The sequence below is a fragment of the Limanda limanda genome, chromosome 5 (genome assembly GCF_963576545.1).
Source record: "Limanda limanda chromosome 5, fLimLim1.1, whole genome shotgun sequence".
NCBI classification, from domain to species: domain Eukaryota; kingdom Metazoa; phylum Chordata; class Actinopteri; order Pleuronectiformes; family Pleuronectidae; genus Limanda; species Limanda limanda.
Window position 1 is genome coordinate 23,942,257 of NC_083640.1, and position 22,138 is coordinate 23,964,394.

At 42.7% G+C, this 22,138-nt stretch overlaps 2 long non-coding RNA genes and 1 pseudogene across 2 annotated transcripts; 2 read left to right on the forward strand and 1 right to left on the reverse strand.

Moving 5' to 3' along the window:
* Positions 1–4,697: 4,697 nt before the first annotated feature.
* On the reverse strand, positions 4,698–11,661 carry LOC133002433 (zinc finger protein RFP-like; annotated as a pseudogene).
* On the forward strand, positions 7,107–8,638 carry LOC133002435 (uncharacterized). Its single transcript, XR_009678257.1, has 3 exons — positions 7,107–7,196; positions 8,004–8,149; positions 8,501–8,638. It is a non-coding gene; the product is annotated as an uncharacterized LOC133002435 (long non-coding RNA).
* Positions 8,647–10,588, forward strand: LOC133002434 (uncharacterized). Its single transcript, XR_009678256.1, has 3 exons — positions 8,647–8,659; positions 8,806–8,901; positions 9,630–10,588. It is a non-coding gene; the product is annotated as an uncharacterized LOC133002434 (long non-coding RNA).
* Positions 11,662–22,138: the final 10,477 nt, after the last annotated feature.

Consider the following 22,138-nt stretch of genomic DNA (forward strand, 5'->3'; position numbering starts at 1 on the left):
CCCCCACCACCACCGCTGCTGCAACAGCCGCCGCCAGCCCTCACACGCATCACACACAAAGCCCCCTCCCCCCCCCCTCCCTCCCCCGCCTCTTCAAGCCCTCTCTCGCCCACGCTTGCACACCCGCCCACTCCTGACACTCACATACCTCCGATGGTGTCAAACGCTTAAATGCCAGAGCGTCTTCCACCTTCGCCGGCTGCATCCCGGCACAGAGTCGGTGAGAGGAATACAGATTCTTAAACACACGAACACACACACGGACACACACACACACAGACACACACACGGACACACACACACACACACACATACAGACACACACAGTATCCTGCTCAGAGGGTTAATCCCCTTCTCTGCTTGTTCTGCCTCAGACTGTTTATCAGCTGTTTCCACTCCAGTGAAGTCCAGGAAATAGATGACCTTTTAATCCGTGTAATTTTTTTGTCCGGGGATTTCTTCACGCCACAGCTCGGTTATTCACTTTTAAACCAACTCGCCAAACATGGATTTCATGAATGGTCCAGGAAGTGCTTTTTCTTTTCTTTTGTATTTGCCAGGACTCAGATTTGTAATGAGTGAGAAACATCATTAGGGCGTTTAACTTCCTGTTTATCAATGACTAGAGAATTAGGTGGTTCCTCTTCTTTTGCTAGAAATCATATTTACTGCTTTAATTAGTTAATGTTCTTTAATTCCTCAGTAATTTTCATTAAATCCTTTAGTATGTTTGTATATATGCTATTAGTTTTATTTATTTTATCACTTTCTGTTGTCATTACTTTTAAATGATGATGTATTATCTCATTTGCTGTGTTTGACTTTAAATGACATTGATTTATTTGCTTCTTGTCTATGATGTTTTTCTTTTTTTTGTGATGCTAGGTTGGAAATGTGCTATTTAAATATAGTTATTTTTAATATAACATCTAAGAAAAATGAGCGTTCTCCTCTGGAAAGAATGAAGAGCAAAATGCCCGGCTGACACTGAGGGAAATAAATGAAGCATAAACATTCTGGAAATACACAGACACTGAGTAGAATGTTGTTGATACACACATCATGCAAAAATCAATATGCTTTTATGTACTGCAGATGACTAATAAACGGCATGAAAGTATCAAGTGAACGAGAGTGTGACTTGAATGCACGTGTGTGGGATTTCTAAAATGAAATACTTCAACAAAAAGTCAAACTGCAATTTAAATCAATAAATCTTCATATCAGATAAAAAATATGTATTAAAGTAGCAGTAGAGTAGTATTATGGCAGCTACGTACAAGAATAATGACATCAACATATATTTATTTATACTATTTATAAACCATGAGTCCAACACTGATGCATTTTGACTTCCCTGCACACAAAGTTTCAGTCTCTGGAGAGGCAGAGCTCATAGTCTGTTGCTTCTGTAAACAGCCAAAAGGATCAAATCAATGTCACACGTTCTCCTTCCCCTCGACAGCCTGTCACCTGCATCACCCACAATGCAACTCAGCTGAGCTTGGTGTGTTGTGCAAGATGTCGCCCAGGCTGCCGGCCTCAGACTAAGACGAGGACTGGACTGCAGAGATTAATTAAGTTTACGTCTTTCTAACCCCTCATGTCCAGATTAGAAATGAGCAGCTTTCAGAACCAACTGATGGTACTCCAGTGACATCATTTGAGACTTTGCTCGTCTACCTCTGGAGCCACAAAAGGTTCAATACTTGCTTATACACTCTGTTTCTATAACTTGTTTCCATGGTATCAAGGTTCAATACGCAAGATCGACCAATTCTCAGCTTTCAGTAATGACATTTCACCTATTTTTAATAGCATCACATAACTTACATAAGCAGTGCCCAGAATTACAAACAGAATATTTGTGTTTTAACTTTTTACTTTGTCCATGTCCAATCCGTTAACATGGCAGAGACGCATACATAGCAAATCAGCTTTGATACCAGTTTGTTGTAGTGGCAAGAGGTGGTACTACAAAAAACAAGGAAAATCACCACCTCTTTGTATTGTGACATTTTGAACCTATTTTCCCCTATAAACCAAAAGGCTGACTGAGATATTATCTAAATGTTGGAGTAGCCAGTGGGCTCAGAGACACTGGATCACACGCACCATGGGGCGCACAACACGAACCCAAGAGAGAAACACTTCTTTCTGGCATGTGCACCCCGGGTTGGCAGCTTCCATTGGAAGGAATACGACCCGTCTTGGAGGACGTCCAGTTCCCCTGATAGACTCACGAGAAGCCAAGGCCTATTTCAGCAGGTTTTATTGAGTTATGTGAATCAATCTTTCTGGCTATAAACCAGAAAAACATTGTTGTAGATCAGTTCATGTTTCCGGATTTGAGTGGGTTCCAGATTTTATTGAGCAAACTCAAGAGACAGGTTTGTTTTTAATGCAGGCTACAGGTGTGTGGAGAAAGAAAATATAGAAATCTCTCCTGAGCGTGAACTTCCTTAAAACTGGTCAGTGGCTTTGATTTCCACGAAGCGAAAAAAAACGTAAATTTAAAATAAAAACAACATTTATGTGGTAACTGCAGGGAGGGACTCATTTCCTCTATAGGTGTTACAAATGATGAGATTAGTGAAATGTGTGTGTGTGTGTGTGTGATTAGAGATGACACTGTACTCCTTCAGGTGAGAGAGTTAAGAGAGGGAAATTGAAAAACCAGTGTGTGTTACATCAGTATAGGAGAGAGAGAGAGAGAGAGAGAGAGAGAGAGAGAGAGAGAGAGAGAGAGAGAGAGAGAGAGAGAGAGAGAGAGAGAGAGAGAGAGAGAGAGAGAGAGAGAGAGAGACAGAGAGAGACAGAGAGAGACAGAGAGAGACAGAGAGAGAGGGAGTGAAATCCTCGCTGAGACAGACAGGCAGACGGCTTTCTGTATCTCCCTCTGACACCAGCTCAAGGTCAGCTGAGGTCGGTGCAGCCGAGACTGGATTCTGCGAGGCCAGCCAATGTCTGCTCCGCTCTCTGTTTTTTGTTTTTTTGCTGTCTGTGTCCCCCATCCTCGGCAGTGATTAAACTACTGAAAGGGAGCGTGAATTGGGATGATGGGATAGAGAAGCAGATGAATTTATGTGTGAACGTGCGTGTCGGTGAATATTTTGGGGAGAGAGAGAAAGAGAGAGAGAGAGAGAGAGAGAGAGAGAGAGAGAGAGAGAGAGAGAGAGAGAGAGAGAGAAAACAAAGAAGAGACACGGAGGCAGATCTGCAGACGGATGCGATTCAGTGCTGGTGAAAGCCCGTGTTTGCATTTAAGAAATAGTCCTGTGCATCTCAGCAGCGTCTGGAGCTGGAGCAGCATCGGGAGAAATTTGTAGCACGGGTTCTTTCTCAAGCAGAACAAAAAAGAAGAATCCCCCCCCCCCCCCGCCTGTGCTTCTGTTCCGAATGACTGATTGAAGTTCATCCATCAGCTTCGGTGCATTGCAGCGTGAGGACGTGTAAAAACTTCATCGGCTACAAGCCAGGCTGTAAAAAGAGAGCAGTGTGTTCAACAGCTCAACTTCTCATTATGCCACGTTGAGAGGACATGAAAAGCAGAAGTAGTATTTCTCCGTCTCGCTCGTGTGGGCTGCTCCGTCTTATTATTCTCTCGGCCTCCAGCAAGAATATCAGAAGTTCTGTTTAAGACGACATTATTCACAACCCACCACTTTTCCTCAGTCAACATTAAAATGTAGGTGATATGTGATTTGATGTCAGTCATGAATAATAACTTTTGGAGACTGTACTTTAACTTTCAGCTTGAGAAGTAGACGGCGGCTCATAGCTTTTTAAGATGACTTTTTTTGGCAACTAGTGAATTTGCATGAATGTTTTTGTTTCACACTTTTTTTTTTGCTCTTCAGTGCTTCTGGATGTTTAATCTGGTGGTTTTTAAATGAGCGACTGAGCCGGGAAGTCTTAGAGCGGTCCAAATAAAAACAGGAAACGGATCATGACAGTCGCATTAGTCATAATCACAACTGGCAGATGATGTGTGTTGTGTTGCCTAATGAACGCTGTGTCCACACTTAAATGAACTTGTGCACTGAAAACAAGTTTCTCTTACTTTTTACCTTTTTTAATATTTGTATTACAGATGTAATTTATTTTTTAAATGGGTTTAGACCAAAGAAATATAAAGTTTAAAGGTTCGGTGTGTAAAATTCAGATAAAATTATCTTTTGGCAGAAATTCAAAATAAAATAATCCTGTGTTTCATCTAAATTGTATGAATTGTTTCTTTCTTTACCGTAGATTGGAACCTTTATTTTTAAATACTTTATATTTACATCAGAGTGGGTCCTCTCTATGGAGGCGACCATGTTTTTTACAGAAGCCCAGACTGGACAAACTTAACCTTTTGAGTTTTATGAGGAATGAAAGCTACCACCGGTTCTCCATCATGTTTGTAAGAGGAGGGTGAGGTGAGGGAGTTCAGCTGCAACATGACACTTTACCCCTTGATGTCACTGAATTCTACACACTGAACCTTAAAATCAGCACTGTTAAAAGCGTGATCGTTTATACTTTAACATAGGAGACACAAAAATGTCCAATACATCTTACAAATTTTTCGAGTAGTGTGATGTGTAGAGGAACTGCTTTAGCCTTCAATATATAAATCCAGCTAAGCTGTGACATGAAAGAATGACACAACAGAATCTGTATATATTCAGTTTATTATGTAAATATTTCAACGATTGAAACACTTGGTAAAATACTTGAATTAAAACCAACACCACATTATGACAGTAAACTTTACCATTCTTATATAAAATGATCAGACAGTAACAATAACTAGAAACATGCACTGTGTCCATACATTTTTTCCAGATTTATATGGGGTCCCTGTGACCTTTGACCAATGTAATTCATCAATAGATCTTTGATTCAAAATGATAATTAATCAACATTTTCTCATTTGTTGTTCTGTGAGGCCACCATGACCTTTGACCTTTGGCTACCAGATTCTAAACAGTTCATCCTGGATTCCAAGTGAATGTTTGTACCGAATTTAAAGAAATTCCCACTTGACTTTCATGGGTTTCACGTTCTCCAGAATGGGACGGATGGACTAGTGAGTTTGAGGTACAGGTGTAATGATGAGAGGGGCGGAGTTTCTTCCATTATCATTCGGCTGAGGGCAGAAGTGCGGATAAAGTTTCTCTGTAAAGCAGCAGCCTGTGATACAACCGATGCGTGATTTAGAGTCTGCATTGTAAAAAGACACCTCACCTTTGTTGTAGCCTACAAAGACGCCCAACTTCTGAAGCTCTTCTTTCAATATTATAGGTTCTGAGTCTGCAGTTGTTTTATATTTGCCCTCATCCAATCTAATGCACCAATATCCATTTTTAACTGACGCTCTTGTCCCGTTCTTTCTATCCACCGACTCCCTGGCCACACCGATGATCCAACGTATCTTTCCTTTCACCTGCACCTCAAAGTAAAACTTCCCTGTCATGAATCCCTCTTTTGCCAAAACCTGACAAAATACATTAAATCTCTTTGGATTGTCTTTAACTTTGTCCTTTTCAATGTTGTCTTCTACTGTTACTTGTTTTCCGTCTTCGCTTATGACAAGTGAGTGATATGCAGTGTCAGGGTCAAGGGTCAAGTCAACCGCGTGCTCTCTCATTCTTTTCATTCTGATCTCAGGAATCTCTTCCATTATTTCATCGACTCTCTGTTTCAGCCGAGTCAGGTGACCTCGCGTCGCCTGGAAAGACAGGTCAGGGCCGAGATCTGTGTCGGGACACCTCTTGTGTGGAGGTTTGGACAAGGTCGAGAAGCTCTGGAGGAAATGATAGTGATCCTGTGACTGTGACAGATGTTCCAGCTGACTGCTTCGGCTCTTGAGCTCAGTCACTTCCCTCCTCAGTTCTTTGAGAAACTCTTCACCCTTTTGCTTTATTGCACTGTGCCTCTGCTCGATCGCCTCAACCAGCTCGGCCTGGCTCGCCTGAATGGACTGGATCAACTCGGTGAACACCTGCACGGCGGCTTGCTCCTCTTTTTCAGAATCTACCGGGCTGACATCGAGTAATTTTTCAACCTTCGCTATCTTCTCAATCCGTGTCTGTATCAACTTCTGCATGTTTGCCTGTGCCTCGTCTTTTGTTGCCGCCACTTTTTCATATTGCTCCTCCAGGGGGACGGCGTTGTGACCCTTGTGATCAGCTGAAAAACACAGGACGCAAATGAAGGCCTGCTCCTTCAACACTGTAAAAAGCCCAACTTCAAAATCATTGGTCTAACTTATTTTTAAAAGTTGAGTGAGCAAATTTTTTTTTTAAATGTTGAGCAAACCCAAAGTTTCAAGTTTACAAATAAGTAGTGCAGTCAACTGAACATTTTAAGTTGAGGAAACTTCAAATATTGCTTAGCCAGCTCCGGGATGCAAATATAAGTTCAGATTGAATGATATGAATGCATTTATATATGGAATATATCTACTTAGATATGTATATATAAACACACACACACAAACAAACATATATACATATGTGAACATATATATTTATGTCTTTTATTATTATTATACACATTTACACACACATATAATATATATATATATATAGCATGTTCAGATTTCTTTTTACCCCTTACTTTGTATTCACCTTCTGTCGTCTTGGAGTTTTAATTTTACCACTTTTACCAACCACATTATTAAATGTCCCCCTCTGCCCATCCACTGCAGCCACACAAGCAGTGATAAAGATTAAAAGAGAGAGTGGGGCTACGTATTCTCCACACAGGCTTGAGTGGAGAATACGTAATTTACCCTCGACAGCCGACATTTAACGGAGCAAACAGCGGAGAACTTCTTCAACATGGATGGCATTAAATTAATAATTGAAGTGGAGAAGTGCAGTGAAAAAAAAGATTAATGATGGGACAATGTTGGTTAATGTTGGAGCAAGCGCTGCACGGCGCTTCAGCGTGGCTTCCGCGTCCGGAAAGCGACGTCATGACGTAGTCAGCGTCACTGCGCACTCGTGTTTTGAGACGCCAGCCCAGCGCGCTCAGGTAGAGTGGGCTTGTCTGGACATGTTGGGGTGTAGTTGATCAGATGCACGTCCTTCTATCGCAAGTTCCGCCCTCTGATATCGCCCGACGGCAAGTTTTGTCGACTGATGTCCTCCGACCGCATGTCCTACGGCTGCGTGTCCTCCTCACTTTCTTCCAGCACTAACTAGGTAAGACTCCCGCCGCTATTTTACTGGTTATTCTGCGACCCGTTGTCTTTCGAATGCAATGATTCACAACGTTTACAAAACTACTTGTGTAAGCTATCCATAAAATCTACCTGTTAGCTACCCGTGAAAGCCACGTGTTTGCTAACTTTCCGCTACATGTGAAAGCCACGTGTTTGCTTACTTTAAGTTATCTGTAGACCAACCCCACCCAAACCACCGTGCTACGTTTATAAACTACCAACGTGTTAAGTTGAGTTATCAATAAAATAATGGTAAATTTTGATGATCTTCTCCTTGTGTATACTGGGGTATGTGTCGTCTGTTGGTGTCTTTTCTGTTTGAATCTTAGCATAACGGTGAATTTAACAATTAAGCTTTCATACAGAGCTCGTTCACGTGTTATTTATTTCAAAATAACTACTTATTACATACATTTCCCACAAATATGGGGAAATGTAACTCAAATAGCCCTACATAGTTCTGTGTTTAATTTATTTCAAAGTACACCTACACTTGCCTCTGTATTTTTCTTCTCTTCATAAGAGTTTGGTGTTTTTTCCTTTGTAACAGGTAAAAATAGCTATAAAAGTCAACAGTTCTTTATTGTTCTATAATTTCATAAATGCAACTTTATAAGCTTTCTTATCAAATATGTTTCTCAGCTCCAGACTAATTTTATTTGGGCGAAGAGTGGGCAAAATGGTTCTTTTGATGTAAAGGTTGCCTACCTCTGCCTCAGCCAAATTGAGTTTGTTCATTTGGGTGGTGTTAAACTCATAAACTAAATGTGTTTTCCTTGTTTCACAGGATTTGGATGCAGTGTAAGGAGTGCAAGTTCTCGCACCCTAATCAGGATATTCTCCTCAAGCATTACCGACTTTGCCACTACCGGGGACGCTTCTGGCCACTGCCGTGCCTGTACACTGACTGCTGCTGCACTTTCAAAACAAGCGGTGGGTTAAAATGCCACCTTTCAAGAGTACACACAAAGTCCAGAAAAACTGAAGTAGAAGTCACCTTTTTTTGTCAATTGTGTGACTTTAAAGACATCTGTGCCCCAAAGAAATACATAGCCCATCTAAGGACTAATTTGAGGCAGCATGTGACTGTTTATTGTTTACTGTTTACTGTTGGTAAGATTTTTTTTTTATATAATGTGTAATGTCCTAAATGCTCTACCAATTCCACCATTCTGCTCAGCTTCCGGATGTAGCAAACCTTTTTAGTTTATAACTGTACAATGTGGGCACCTTCTGTAATTGGAGTCTGTATTAACACTAATACTGTTATTTCTCCTCTCTTAGATATATGCTGAGTTTTTTTGAATCACTCAAGTGGATCTAAAGAAGACATTCTTCACATCTTTGGATGCACACGCCTCAAACCTGATAAAGCTTTACAGAACACGTAGCGGGACACTAGGAAAGGACTTAAAGGCCCTATTTGACAGCCTTGATGAACAGGTAATGCAAGTAGGAGATAAATTAAGGTTTTCTGAGAGTGCATTTTCACATTGCAAACAGACATTAACATAAATTGTGAATAGGTGTGGTGTGATTTTATTTTCAGGCCATGGTATATTTTTTTTAACTTTATTTGTGTCTTTCAGACAACCAATGTGCTTGCACAAAGGAAGGCCACAGCTCTCCGAGGTCTACCTCTCTATTTGAGGGAGAATCCAGGCAACGTCCTGAAGACATGTCTGGTAAGAATACTTCGGTTTATACCATTGAAGTTTTTTTCTTCCATTTTTTTAATAGCTGGGCCAATATAAATATACAAGGGGCCAGTACATCTCTGATTAGGGAGCAAACGCATTCATTTGATAGGAATATGCATAAAACCACTTATTTATATTCCCTTTAATGTAATAGAAGTAGTTATCCCTAATTAAGGCTGAAATCTTTAACAATAAAAGTAAAAACACATTATCAAGAGGTAATCTATGAGGGTTGACCTAAAAAAAACCTTAAATCAGTAAATTTTGCTGCAAGTTTTAGTGTTTGGATTGTGGCCGATTTTATATGCACTGTCAGGGTGAGATATTGTCCATCCTTTTTGGATTGTTAACACTTATGGAATCAAAGGATTATCCCACACCTTTTAAACTGCACACCAGCTGAATTTTAAGAGCACCTTTAGAAAAAAAATGCCAGATTTCGCACAAATTATCCCTTCACATGGATTAATTGATGACATCTGGGTGGTCAAAATTTATCTGGTGGCCTTACAAATTGTATTTTTTAATGCATCTTAAATTTGTCGTTAGGAAATTTCTTCATATTTTGAACAGTGGTCACTTGCACTCAAAGTTTAACTCATAAAGGTGCATGTCACTTTACTCATGGGCAGGGGTATATAATTTATTTATAAATGTGGTGATGAAAACATTAAAAATTTAAGTAATGTCTGTTTGTTTTCTCTATGATACAGACTCGGAGGAAACGTCCGTTGCAGGTGTTCAACTTGGCATAGTCACCATTGTTGAAGATGATGTTGGGAGAGCTCACTCAATGCCCAGAACAATCAACATTGCCCTTGTCATCGAGGAAAAGGTTGTTGTGGAGGACATCTCTGACATCAGTACAGCCATTGTACTTCTCTTTGGATGCATCTACAACCTCAACCTGGACTACCCCAAAGGGTTGAGGTACACTTTTGAGGCCCTTCAAAAGATTTTTATGAACCTTGGCACAGAGTGTTCTGCCCGTGTTCAGGCTCTGAAAAACAACTTGTTAAAGTAGCCCGATACCATGACACATAGACATGTGTTCAATGCACATATTTGCACACATTGACATGTCACTTTATTCCTCAAAATATGTTTTTAAGTTCAGTAGTAGCTACACAAATCCCATGTTCCCATTTGAAGTTAGTGTTTACTAACTGCTGGATTTGTTTGTCTCTGAAACTAAACACGTTTGTGTCTTGTTACACGTTTTTATGGATGCACTTTCTATAGACATGTCACTTTATTCCTCAAAATATGTTTTCAAGTTCAGTAGTAGCTACACAAGTTTGTGTAGTGTTGCTACGAATCCCATGTTCCCATTGGAAGTTAGTGTTTACTAAGTGCTGGATTTGGTTATCTCTGCAACTGAACACGTTTGTGTCTTGTTACATGTTTTTTATGGATGCACTTTCTTCACTGCTGGGTTTGGCCAGTGGTTTCCTCAAGTATCTGACTAACACATGTTTTGTGATTCATAGTGTCAATCATACTGTTTTCTATATTATAGCTAAAGTATTGAGAGCTGGTTCTGCACTTTGTTATGTGTTTACATATTCTATCTTTGAAAATAATTGTATAATGTTACCAAGTTCACTTAAGCATCCCTGCTGCTGCAATTTCAATGTTGCCTTTTTTGTAGTTATTGGATTTATATAATGTTAACCCCTGTGTTCTTAATAAACAGATTCTTTATAGAATTTTGGTGTTATTATTGAATTTCCACAACAGTATGAATAGAGTAAACTTGAGTTAGCTCAACTGATGGGCAGCAAAGTTGAGTTAACTAAGCATTTCAAGTTTAAGTTTAAGTTCTCTCGACTGAAACGATCCAGTTCTGTTGATGTATGTTTTCAAATCATTAGCATGCATATAATCTAGTATTCCTAACTTGTAGATTTGAGTAGCTCTGAATGGAGATGTTAAGTTAGTCTAACAGAACATCACCATTCAGAGCTACTCTATATAACATTTTGAGTGAACTTAATTATTTAAGTTGACACAACTCACAAGCCCTTAAGTTAGGTCAACTCAAAAAAGCGTTGCAGCTGGTTGCTTTACTTTTTTAAGTTGTGTCAACTTTTCTTTTTTTACAGTGAAGCAGTACAGCTCGGTCATCTTGTTGTGTGTCTTGCACATCCTGTCGTCGAGATTCTTCACAGGCTCTAATAATGTGTGACCTTTGAGCACAGCAACTCTCCGATGCGGCTCCAGGTGTGACTCACAGAAAGAAGTCAGACACGTCCTGCAAGATTAAACGGCCTTTTCTTTTATCTCAGAGCAGAAGTCACAAAGAACGTCAACCTCCAGAAGCTGTGGGCCTGGAGTCGAGGCTTTGACTTGAACCAACTTCTTAAACTCAACAGCTAACTCTGAGATGAAAGTGTTGACTTGAAGTTCAGGTCTTGTGGAGAATTTCCGTTTGCACATGGGACACTGGCAAGTGTCCCTGCTGTCCCAGTACGTGTGGATACATGAGCTGCAGAAGTTGTGTCCACACGACATCGAGACTGGGTCTGTGAACACGTCCAGACAGATGGAACACAGTAACCTCTCCTCTGACAGCACACAGCTGGCTGAAGCCATATCTGGACAAAAACATGAGAGGCAGTTATAACTCATATCTGTGCTGAATAATCTGTTAGATTTAATGGAAGGTTTAAATTTACCTGTGAAGTTTGCGAGTTTTAGAAGCAGCAGCTTGAAGTGACGAGCAAACTGTCACTTTCCTCGTTGAGTTTCATTTCAGCATGATGACGCTGGTGATGGCCCCTCCCCTGCTGCTCTGCTCCACTTCCTGGTTTCGTTTAACTCTTTCCACTCTGTTCACATTGGGAACTACGGTGGCCCTGAGAGCTCAATGCACAGCAACTTAAGAAAACACATGCAAGTGGACAAAACACATGCAAGTGGAAAACATCTTCATCAATTTCACAACACAACACTACACAACATAATACAGAAACGTGCAGCAATACAGAAAAAGACAATGGAAGTGTTTCCAGAGGACAGCTAAAAGTGATAAGAGAAGATGAGCCAAACTCAGTTTAGTCAATCAAAGTATTTATTTAGGAGAGCAATGAACAGGTTACAGCAAAAGCAATGGGCTTCCAGTACACTAGTTGTATCAGAGCGCCACGAACATCCGGCGCCTGTCTATTTTATAGCAGTAGTTCTTCGTTCCTCCTCCTCGGAAGTGCCTAGGCGTAATCCATCCTCCTGACTTTTGGAATACGGAAGTAAACAGGGAGACACTCCCAATGACGCTATAGTTGCTCGGCAACCTGTTTACTTCATGAAAGGCCTTCACTCAGCAGATGCCATTACGGGCAAAAGAATATTATCAATTGGAGAAAATTATGTTTTCTGCTATAGCAAAACAATCCTGACTGCAAACATTCGGATCCTCGAAACCAAAGCAACATACAACATTAAGTCAACAACGTCACTCTGTCTGACCTCCAGAACTTTATCAGACAGCTGTGAGACTGGCCATCGTTGTGACGCACACACATTTATAATTTGTAGATTAAACATTAGGAGAGGAAAAGGTTATTATAAAATAATTTGTTCCAAGGCCTTATATCTAGCTAAAACTACTTTTATCTTCATTTGTTTAGAGTTCAGTCAGACACAGACTATAGTTAAAAATTTGAAATCCTCACAGCACCAACATTACTAATATTCGTACAACAGTACAGTACATCCACCAAACATCACATTTTCACCACAGAGCGATGGATCCTCTATCCAGTTTCCATGTAGGAACAATGCTCTCAGTGCAGAAGGTGAGATCGAGGGGTGATCCGGCTGCAGAGCCCACCCGGGACGAGCAGGAGACGGAGAACAATGGTTGCCAGGGAGGTCTGTGAAAGTGAAATTGTTTTTTCCAAACAGATTTGCAAATGGCTGGAGCAGCTCGTAAGCAGCTTTTCAATAAGACAGGAACAAAACCAGCAGTGGCGTTTACCATAACCCGCGTTAGAGCGACACGTGGTTTCTCTGGATGAACGGGTTCAACTCGCTGCTGATGTGGAGCAGAATCCTGTGTTCTGCCTGAAGGAAGCGAACCGTCCCTGTTGGGCTCCTGCTGCAGCCCGCAGTGTGCCTCCGAGCATTGTGGGTATTAGCAGTGAGTTAGTGGAGGGAGGTGGGGGGGGCCGGGCAGGCGAGGCAATAACCGTGATCTTCACCGTGAGTGGTAATGAGGGCGAAGGTAATCCTCGCCTGGGACCACGAGCAAAACCAACAAATTCACTTCCTTGCACATGCAGCCAAATGTCACCGAGATACCCGAGATACCCCCCCCACACACACACACACACACACTCTGCCTCTGTCTTATCAGTCCAGGTAGCAGGCGTGCAGGGAAATCAGAGGCACACCATCTTGGCCCCGGGAGTCGGATTTGTGGCCCCTCAGTGGCTGTTATGATGATCCCCCCCCCCCCCCCCCCCTCTGCCTCCTCTTCCCTTTCGGAACAGCTTTATACTTTTATCACACACACGATCAGGTAGATAGTCGTGCTCTGGGACCCCGGGAACATCCTGGAGGTGATGGGGGTGCCGCGGAACAAGGACCTCGCTAATTCAACCCCCACAGTTACCAAGCAAGTGTGTGTGTGTGTGTGTGTGTGTCTGTGTGTGTGTGTGTGTTTAGAAGAGACACAGTCGTTACTTCCGCAGATGAAATGAAGGCAAAGCGAATCTCTCTCTCCCATGTGTCATAAGTCCGTCCCTTTGAATGGGAGTTAAATCCATCAAGTCAAAGTGGAAAAGCTCTCTCTTCCTTTCTCAACACCCCCCCCCCCCCCACCCTCAACGCCAACGCCATCCCACCCTACCCCAGCCCACATATCCCACGCCGCCCACCCACCCACCCTCCTCTTGCTTATATTCCCTCTCTCTCGACTTTCCTATCCCTTTCTGATCTGATTGATGTGGTCCAGCGATAGAGAGAGAGAGAGAGAGAGAGTAGAAACAATCTGCCACCCACAGATCATGTCATCACGGGAAGGACACGTGTGTTGGAGCTGCACGGCCCGCATGACCCTTAATGGTTATTTGAAGCATGCATGTCAGTGTGTGTGTGTGTTTGTGTGTTTGTGTGTGTGTGTGCAACCGGAGTGTGTCTTCCTGCAATACGCTTATGAATAAAGATGATATTAATCCTTAAAACATGAAGGAGGGGATTACTGTGTTTACTACGGAGCACGTCTGTGGGAACGGAGAGCTCTCACCCAGTGACGGAGGCATGTTGGGACTTCAAGAAGCTCTGTGAGACGACAGGAGAGAGAGAACAGAGGCAGAGAGTGTGTGTCTGTGTGTGTGTGCATGCTGGCAGCGTGTGGGTGTGAGCCCTGCCATATGTTCTTTAGGTAATTTATGGAAAATAAAGAGACATTTCGGGTATTACGGTTCTATTTTTAGCGCCCGACGGTCTCGACTGGTTGCCCGTGTGTCTCCGTGTGTTTAAAGCTGCCCCAGCAACATGCCAATATTCCCTCTGTCTTATAGTGATGAGGATTTTTCTTGGGGGGGGGGGGGGGGGGGGGGAGACAGAGTATATAGGAAAGAAAAGAGGGGGGAAAAAAAATTGGGGAGAAGCTGAAGCGACCAATCTCCCAAAATAGGTCGGGTTGAAAGCGCGATGAATTTTCATACAGGCTTTTAAAAGGGGCTTTTTAGGGACTGAGGATTGTGGAGGAGAAGATGCTGCTGAGGATCTCACACACACACACACACACACACACACACACACACACACACACACACACACACACACACACACACACACACACACACACACACACACACGCACACACACACACACACACACACACACACACACACACACACACACTCACACATACACACATACATACATAACTGGGTTGAGGTTCATAGAAGGGCCATAAAGACTAACACTGCCCCCTGGTGTTTGCCACTGGAACAACCTATTTTTCTTTTCTCCATCCTCCATCCATACACACGCAGCTCCAGAGCTTTTGGAGAGGCAGGAACATGTGGGTTCAGTTTCCTCAGATAGGCATCGTGCTCACGGCTTCACTGAGGGTGTGGGAGTCCGAGAACGGATGAGGTGTCCGTGCCCCCCCCCCCCCCCCCACCTAACTTTTCTAACGCCCTCTTTTCTGTAGCCCTTTAAAAAGTCCAGGCCTACACAAACACAAGGGAGAGGGTGTGTGGGGTGGTGGAGGGTGGGGGGGGGGAGAAATAAGTGAAGACGTATAAGCTCCCTCATCCAGAAGAAGAGCTGTGCTGCTGCTGCTGCACGTTCAGCCCGAGGTTGTGTAAGAACAGGGAGGCGTTCTCTGACTCATCATCCCCAAATAAAACCAGCATTTATTCATATCCTGTTCAGGAGGGGGGGGGGGGGATCCAATAAGTTCATATACCGCTGACACAGCTCACCTCCAGTTGCTCTTCAACCCGCGAGTCTGTGATATATCGTCTAAGACAACAGTCAGTCCAGGATTCCATGAACCCATTTGATTCATCTTCTCATTCATCGTGTTCTGCAGCTCGATCCTTTGTATAAAACTGAATTACTGCTTTTTTTTTTTAAAACTCAATCGTACACGAATCCAATTAAATATTCATGTTTGGAGGAAATGAGGAAAAATGTGGGGAAGAAAGGAGCTAATGACTGAAATATTTGCTTTATTTATTTGTGATGTGCAATCAATGTGTTTTGTTAATGATTTCAAGCTAATTTAAAAACAGCAGCAGCAATCAATTTGTCTTAATTTACCAAAGCTTCTCTGTGCGAGACGCCACGTTTGCATCTGTTTCTTCAACATTGTATTTCACCGTTTGACTCGTTCTCTTTCATCATCTCGTTGCCCCATGTTCCTCTGTAACTGTTTAATTGCACCAAACCGGAGAATCACAGCCTCTGGCTCACTATTATTTGAGACTTTGCTTTTGCAGACGAGCTGTTCTAGGTTCTGGTTTTTCATGTCACACAACTTTAATGTTCTTGTTGTTCTCTCGTTGCGTAATCTTCTGCCACAGCTGCTGTTTTCAGCAAAAGAAAAAGAACTGTAACAGCAGGTTTCCGGTTTCCCTTTTCCGTGTTTGTGATTTGAGTGGAGCATCATTCGTCTGTTGTGATGAAAGAAACTAGTCAGACTTGTTCTTTGTGTGGATATCAACTGTCCACACTGGAAGAACCAAAAGGTTGTCTGTCCCCCCCCCCCCCCCCCCCAGAGGTTAATTACTCAGAGATTGGTTATTTGAGTTTCAGATTTCTGCATGTGAAAAGTTTTGATATTGTTTTGTATGTAGACATTGACAAATATTGGTGGTACATAAACCTAGTTATTGTCTTTGCTCAGGTTTTGACCCTTTTCTCTCGCCGCGTTTGAAAGAACACGGGAATGGAGGAAGGCATCTCTCTCTATTGGTCTGAAAAGCAGGAGGAATAAAACAAAAACCATGTGCACGATATATCTGTGAGGTTGTCAGATATTTGATTTCGTCTTCTCCGTGATATCAGTGAACCGACGCTTTGAAGACGCCGATGCTGCAGGAAGCTCCGATAAATCCCGACGAGATCGGGAAAGGGATGAAAGGGTGAAGCATGGAAGTGAGGCCGACCAATTACGTTCAGTTTAACATGGTTTCCTGTGGTTTGTCTCCGTTTCCTTCTCCCGAAACGGTACCTGAGCTTCACCTGCAGCAAAACCCAAACACCAGTCTGGTCGATCATTGCTCGCCCGCTCGCCGCAGAGCAGCAGCGGAGAGAGAGAGCTTCAGCGTGGCTGCTCTGCTTTCATCTCAGCATCACTGGTTGGGTAGATGTTCCTCCTACTGTTCCGGCATGACAATTAGATCCATAAGCCGAGGAGCACCATGCTGCTCGCAGGCTACTTTTTATACACTTGCACAAGACATATCCGATAACACATGCAAGGAGCTGGACAGACGCCACGGGGAGCACATGCTGGCATCACTAAATAAACAAATGCTCACACACTGCTTGTGTTTTATAGGCAACTCATGTAATTTATTTCAAATTTGTATTTGATTTGACAAATTACACTTGTCGTAATGAGTGTTTGCTTCAGGGGGAGGTCCTGACCAACATGTAATATCCTCAACTAACAGGACTATGATAAAATGTGTAAAATCTGTGCTCACATTCAATATCATTGGCTGCACCGAGGAATAGGAATAATGTAAATTCTTCAAAACCCTGAATGATCATGTTCAATTCCAATATTCTTTCTGAGGTCAGATAAATGCATGGGTAATTACAAATGAGCTTCTGTTAAAGTACGGTTAATAAAATAAAACTAGAGGGGCATAACAGTCCCTTTATGAAACCACATTTACATTCACAAGATCAGGTTTTTAATTTGGAATTGAACAAACACATCATTTTGTATTAATTTTTTTGGTGGTAATCCGTCCAGTACTTTTTTCCCCCTAATCCTGCAAACAGACAAATAAACAAACGCAAATGAAAAGCCAACTCAGCTCATCCCACAACTCTCCGTTCTTCACTGTGCTTCCTGCATTAGCTCTTTACATTGTTTAAATCCATAAACACATTTATATTGTATTATAATTGCTTTTCGTGCTCATTCTTCATCCTCAATCCTCTGTCTTTAAAATTTCTCGTCTTGTCTACTTCAACCAAATAAATGTCTGATTTACTTGAAGATTAAAAAGTCTGATGAACTGTTATTACTATTATGATTATGTTCTGAGATTGTGCTCTCAACTTAATATGTAGCTATAAAAAAGAAACCTCACCATGTGGCGACAGTGTCTTTTCATCTGAGACAAATCTGGAGGATGCATCACACAGAAGCAGAAGCCGGCCCTCCTCCACCTGATCTTTGTCTTGCAATAAGATTTATCTCTTACCCTGATCCTGGCTTCAATGTGCATGTACAATATATCCACAAACATATGAAGGCAGAATTGAATTCAGTATATACCTATGCAGGGGGGGAACCAAAATAAACACTCAGCCAAGTGTGCACACAATAACATGGTTTTCTTCCTCCGGCATCAAGTAGCCAATCCATCCTGTGATGGGGAATTGTTCTTTTTCTTATTAAAAGAACAGGTGGCCGTGAGATAGCAGTCTCATTCCTCACTGCTGCTGCTGCTGCTGCTGCTGCTGCTGCTGCACTCCATGAGTCCAAACTAATGATCAAAACATTGAGCCGCTTCAAATCATCTCTCACCCCAGACTGATAGATATGGGAAGTGATGGGAGGACGATTGTGTGTCTGTGTGTGTGTCTGACAGGGTGTGTTATTGTTGTGAAAGTTTGACTGTGCATACAGGTCTCCTCATCTAACGTCTGTTTATTTGCATTTGTGGTTATGCATGTGCCTACATGTGATTGTTTTAGTGTGTGTGTGTGTGTGTGTGTGTGTGTGTGTGTGTGTGTGTGTGTGTGTGTGTGTGTGTGTGTGTGTGTGTGTGTGTGTGTGTGTGTGCAGGCAAAGGTGGGGGATATAAGCCGTCAGGGTGAGTATCACAACAAGATTGTTAAGCCAGGAGATATGACGAATCGCTTGCTCTGCTACTTTCTTGTGGCCGTTCTCTAAGCAGTTTCCTCTTCAACACACACACACACATACACATACACACACACACACACACACACACACACACACACACACACACACACACAAAAACACACACATACACACATACACACACACACACACACACACACAGAGGAACCTCTCGTCTCTTCTTTCTTTTTTGTCTTCCTCTCCAGTCGTGGCACATTTGTGCTGCGCCGCGCTTATCGCTTTCAAAGGGAAAACAGAATGAATCTCAAAGAGACGAGATGAAAGCGGTTTCACGATCTATAATACATGGCTGCCATTCACAGGCACAGAACAAAAGGCTTGCGTGTTGGAGGGAACAGCAGACTGCGAGGAATCCAGTCGTCCACCTCCACTGGTTCCTGTGAGGGAGAGGACTGGTAGGCCGCTGGGCTTTGTGCTGTTAATTCTTCCTTGGACAGCTTCAGATGAGACGGTTAAAGACACAAACCAGTTAGTGACGACAGGACGTCCTCAGGGAGGAAAACATAATTTCATCACACGTGCGACACGTGTGATATGTTGTGTCAATCTTTCTCAGCCTGTCACACAACCTGTGATAAGTGACGTCCACTCAAGAGCGTTGGCAGATGATTTTGGTGATTTGTGTTTGATAGAGTGGGGATGGGAGAGGCGGTGGACTAGTGGCAGAAACTTGGACTATGGGCAGAAAAGTTCTCTGGTTTGTCTCTGGTTCGACTCCACGGAGAAACAACAAAAAGACCAACCTGGATTGATCTGTCCAAAAATCCAAGAGGATTCTCCCTACCCTGTCTAGTGCCCCTGAGCAAGGCACCTTACTCCCCCAACATCTGCTCCCCGGGCGCCGTACATGGCTGCCCACTGCTCTGTGTGTCCTGCACCAGATGGGTTAAAAGCAGAGGTTAAATTTCCCTCCTTGCATGAGTGTGCTTGTGCATGTCTGTGCATGTGTTTGGGACAAATAAATGTATCTTAATCTTAATGTATCTTAATCTTAATCTAATGACACCTATAGAAGCGCCATCATGTCACACTCTGCTGCCCTCATTAAACGTGTGTTCTGTCCTGCTCACTTGACAATTAGCAGAACGGGAAAAAAAACACAAACTTTAAAATCTCACCCTCCCTCTGCCTTTCCACTATTTGTGCTTCTTTCAGGCGACACTATTAGGACAGATGAGATTAGTCATCGCTCGTCCCATCTGTTGTGTTTACGACTCATTTGTTTACTCAGTGGTTCACATCGCAGCTGGGAGAGGGTTCCTTCAGTGCTGGGCTGCGTCCGGGCTCCGAGGTCATCTTAGCTAAAGCGTTCATTTCCTCTCTCACTAAGTGGACGATGATGAAGCACACAGATTCCCTTTATCTGTCCCTGTAATGAATGGAAAGAAGCCATATGACAGCGCCTGCAGGAGAGTCGCAGACAGAGCGCATGTTTGGACAAAGCTGTCGGGTCACGCGTGGTTGGCTTGTTCTCCACATGTGACACGTTCAGCAGGACTAACAAGTTTGCTTCTGTTTGCCGAGTGCAGGGAAGTAGCTGCACACATGGATTCAGCTCGACGTTATCACATTATGGAGATGAGCTGTGCAGACACAGCTGGAGACATTCACAGACAAGTCAAACTGCTGAAATGCAAAGTTGTCCACTCTGGGGTTTTTAATGTATTGCCAGAGAGGTAATTTGCAAATATACATTCGGGAATATTATTGATGATTTCTCCATCCATCCATGCATCTGTGTTTCTGTACCAGCTTGTGCTGATTCTGGGTCAGAGGAAGCTTCTGTTACTCACACAGTTTTTCATATTCCTGTATTTCGCCATGAGAGATAAACTTCCCAAGCAAAAACAAAGTGTGCAACCTGAAAATAACCTGAACACTATCGTCAGATTTCAGGTTCTTCATGTGCAAAAACATGCAGCGGAAACTTCTTCAGCTTCAGGCTACAGATAAATTAGACGCTCGAGTCTACATGAACAAAGAATATCAGACACATGTAGACGCTAATGAACAGATTTTAATTATTGGACTGAATGTTCCTGCTTCCTCTCCTGCAGCAGACATACATACTTGGTCCTAACAGAAAATCAATAATTAAATGAGGGTGGTTATTATATTGTATTTCGTAGACTAAGACGATAACATTTGTTGACCTTGTTTCAACCACAGACATTTGTGTATCAACCCATTAAAAACAAACATTAACTAAGTGGTGTAAGTGATCAGAGAACCAAAATATAATCCTGGACTCTTGTCAAGTGTTGCCAATTAGTTTACTGAAGAGATGTCAGTGTCTTGCACAGAGTTCACAACCCTCTCTCCCGATTAGACATCAGAGCCCAGTGAGCCTCAGATGTTAGGAAATATTGACAGGTCTTTCTTTTCCGATGACGCTAATATGACTTAAACTGTGCTTGTCACGTCGACTGGCCGTGTGGAGAAGATGCTGCAACATCGGGAAACGCAGTCGACTGTCTATTGTTGTCTTTTCTGCATTTTCAGCCGTTCTACAATGATTTCAAGTTGTTTTTACACATGAAACAAGTGATTTAAACCCACATCACTGCAGAAAACACCTTCTAATGATGGATATAAATAAATAAGTGTATTTCGCTGTCGGGGTGAAGAGGCTTGTAGAAGTACTGATGGACGAGTGGCAACATAGAAAGCATGTGAAATCTTCTGAATTGGTCCTCTACTGTACATTGCAACATTATTTTTCTTACCTTTCCCAGCTCTCCTGGAGTGAAATATAATTTTAGCATCATCTCATATTGTGGTTATGATTCCCATCATTCATTTACAAGTACCCAGGCCTATTTTTCCTTCTTTTTTTTTTACACCACGGGCAACTAATCTCTCAATTTGCTATCATAAGATAAAAATACACACAACCCTCCTGGCTGGCTCCAAGCCGCCGCACTCCTTATTGTCAGATTGTCTCTGCTGGCACTCAAACGCTGCTGCCAGATTAAATGGCTGCTGGAATGCAGCGGCCAGCCAATCCGTTCAATGTGCTTCAGTGAAAACCAATCTTTTCAAATTTGGGAAAATCGGAAAAAAAAACAAAACAATGCTCAGCGCAGCACGTGTGGCAGTGTTTGAAAAGCACTGGACCGCCGCTCGGCTGGAGCCGCGACGCCAAGGTCACGGGCGAACAAACAACCCGAGACGTGAGACTACGTGGGGCCCAGAGAAATCCCGTTATGTATGCCATCCTTCACATCTCGCCTAATAAAATGTCAACATTCATTCCATAAAGTAAATTTGCCTCGGCTGACTATTACATGCTGTGTGCTTTAATGTCAGAGGGAGGGGTGGGGGGGGATATGCTGAGCCCCTGCTGCTTTTGACTGACTAGTGGAACTTGTGTAGAATTCTTCTGCCCCACAATGTGTCCTCTAAATCATATTTGCCGCTGCAGCACCGTGCACGAAGGGATTTGATGGCAGACGTGGACTCGAAGGCACATCTCGCATCAGAAGTCGACTTCCTTCTTAATTAAACCGGGCTCAGCTGTGGCTGCTTTGCCTCAGTGAAACTTAACAGCCACTAAAGTTTCTTCAGAGTAATGATTAATGCATCCAATTTCTGTGATCTGTACTGAGCGGAGCATCATGGGTAATTAAATGA